The sequence below is a fragment of the Marmota marmota genome, unplaced genomic scaffold (genome assembly GCF_001458135.2).
Source record: "Marmota marmota marmota unplaced genomic scaffold, marMar, whole genome shotgun sequence".
Classification (NCBI taxonomy): Eukaryota; Metazoa; Chordata; class Mammalia; order Rodentia; family Sciuridae; genus Marmota; species Marmota marmota.
The window spans coordinates 14,487,679-14,490,366 of NW_026000242.1; the positions used below are offsets into that span (position 1 = coordinate 14,487,679).

The 2,688-nt window shown below is 38.4% G+C and overlaps 1 long non-coding RNA gene across 1 annotated transcript in view; it reads right to left on the reverse strand.

The window, feature by feature from the left end:
- Nucleotides 1–213: 213 nt before the first annotated feature.
- The window catches only part of LOC125613906, a 65,671-nt gene continuing 63,196 nt past the window's right edge, over nucleotides 214–2,688 (reverse strand). The window contains exon 4 of the long non-coding RNA XR_007344484.1: nucleotides 214–571. This is a non-coding gene — a long non-coding RNA (uncharacterized LOC125613906). The remainder of the gene's footprint in view (nucleotides 572–2,688) is intronic.

Consider the following 2,688-nt stretch of genomic DNA (forward strand, 5'->3'; position numbering starts at 1 on the left):
TTTTCTATCATTCTTATGGAAATTTTCATAAACAATTTTATTACATACATGGGTTGAAACACTAAGCTTCTTCATTAAGAAATACAAAGTAACTCTGGCTGATTTAGTCAGAATACCTATTTAAGAATAACTGAACAGGATTAATAGAATTTCCAGGAATGTTAAAGAATCAGACCTGGAAGTAGCAACCAGGAATAATGCCTGGAATTGTCCAGTGAACTATTCTGGGGACCACATGCATCACTACTGCTATTGCCACAATTCAGGGATTGACCTAGACCCCACTGCTGGCCCGGGCCATGGATGTTGGACTTTTCTAGCTGCACTACTTTCTGAGGAATTAAGCATTGTGACATTGTGAAAACCATCACCAAAGAGGATTTACCTCATCCCTGAATCTTTCCATCCAGAGGAATTGTTCCTAGGACCAGATGACATGGTCATGTTTTAGGCACAAGGTTGACCAAAGAAGTGACTGGAATGTTCAGATTCTTATAGAAGGAGACAGGTCCTATCTCCCACCAAGACTCAAGGTGAAAAATTCCCTGGACACAGGAAGAGGGTTTGGATCCTAAGAAAAGGAAAAGAATGACAATGATTCATTATGTTAGCACTGTTTTATCATCCCTACTAGGCTAATAATAAGACCCACAAAAGGAGATCTCATATTATATATCTTTGTATCATCAAAATCAAAGAAATACATGCATATGAAAATATTGAGTACCTGAGGCCACAAACTCTTTTTAATTTCACAGTGTTTGTTCTGACCAGTTTCTCTCATTACTTCAGAACATTTCTTAGTCAAAATCAAATGCTCAATAATCTGTCTGTGCTTATTTTGCTTTGTTGTATTTGGCTTTTCTTAATGCTTGGAAGTTACTATGATTTTGGTAAAATTTGAATCACATGATCTTCACTAATGTTGGGATATAATTTCTTAGAAATTGAACATTTCAACTAGGATTTCCCTACCTCAAAATTTATACTTCAGTTAGAAATTCTCTCCAAGACAAGAAAATCTATCCAAAGAAATTTACAAAATTTGCTAAAGCTTAACAAAAAGAAACTCAATTTCTAAACTGTAACATCTAATTGACCAATAAGAAAATATTCTTACATAACTATACCACTCAGAGATTGGTAATTTTTATTCCAAATAAAGAACTGTACTGATAGTCAACAGTCTAGCATATGCACATAAGCATTCAGCACAAACAAAATGTATCTCTGTGACTCATCTGCAGAACTCAGGTCTTCACAGCATTTCTCCTTTGAGGATCACTTGCTCTAGTATTGACATCATGGAAATCTCAAAGATCCTCAAGTTCAGTATGAGTACCCCCCCACCCCCACCACCACCCCAGTAACCTCAAACTACTCAATGGAGAAAACAGTCATAACCTAAATCCTCCCAAGAGAATTGTTCATAATTTTTTAGGAGCCAAATCTGGGAATGGAATTGCATCCTCATAAATTCTGAACATGATTTGAACCTAACCAGGTCTTTCCAAAGAGACTTCTAAAACATGTTCATCTACTCCCCAACGCATCACTTGGAAAGGGTATGAGTCAAAGCAAATAAGTTGTCCAGTTAGTATTGCATGTCTACTTTGTGCTCATCTCCATTCTAAATGTTCTGAAAGGAAGAAAAGAAAAAGTTACAATCAATATTCTCCACTCTCGGTGCCCACACATTTTCTTCAGAAAGACCAAAGTAATACAGAGGATACTGTCAAACTCAGACACTAAATGGATGACACTGGCCAAAGAACACAGGCAGTGAGTACATTACGGAAGGGGCAGCAGCATAGGTCATGCATTTTCTTCCTGTTGAAGGTCAGACTTCAAGAAAGACACCGAAAAGATTGTCACTTATTAAATAGATGGTATCAAAGAACAAGCTTCCAGACCACAATTTATGGTTCTAAAATCAAAGGCTGCTGGCAAGAAAGGAACATATTCCATGAAAAACAAGAAGAAACAAAGTACACCAGGATCCTGAAGACGTAAAACAAGTGACCAAGAAATATTGCCTAGGTAGTATTATAGTGGAATACAATGGAAGTACAGGAAGAAAAATAGTAGATGAAAGGCTTCTCCCCAAAAGAAATTAGTAAGATAAAAGCTTAGAAAGGAGATAGTGTTAGTTTCCTAGAACTGCCATAACAAATTACCATAAACTGGATGGCTTTAAAACAAGATAAATGTGTTCTTCCTCAGTCCTGGAGGCTAGAAGTCTGGAATCAAGCTCTCCATAGAGGGTTGTCTACTAGAGAATCTGAGGAAGAATATGTACTGTGCCCATCTCCTAGCTTCTGGTGCCTGCTAGCAGTCCTTGGCACCCCTTGGCTTGTAGATACAATCCTTCAGTCTCTGTCTCTGTCTTCACGTGGCCTTCACTGTCCTTCTCTATTTGGTGTTGCAGCCTGCATGTGCGTGTTTGTGTATGCAAATTTCCCTGGTTTTGTAAGTACAATCATTGTTTTAGTAAGCTTTTTCATTGGGTGACAAGAACAGTTTTAAAGGAAGAAAAGCTCATTTGGGGCTTACAGCCTAAGAGGTCTCAGTCCACAGATGGCTGCTGACTTTATTCCTCAGGGCCTGAGATAAGGCAGATCATCACAGTGAAAGAGTGTGATGGAGAAAAGTAGCTGAGGACATGGCCACCATGAGGAGGTGGCGGGG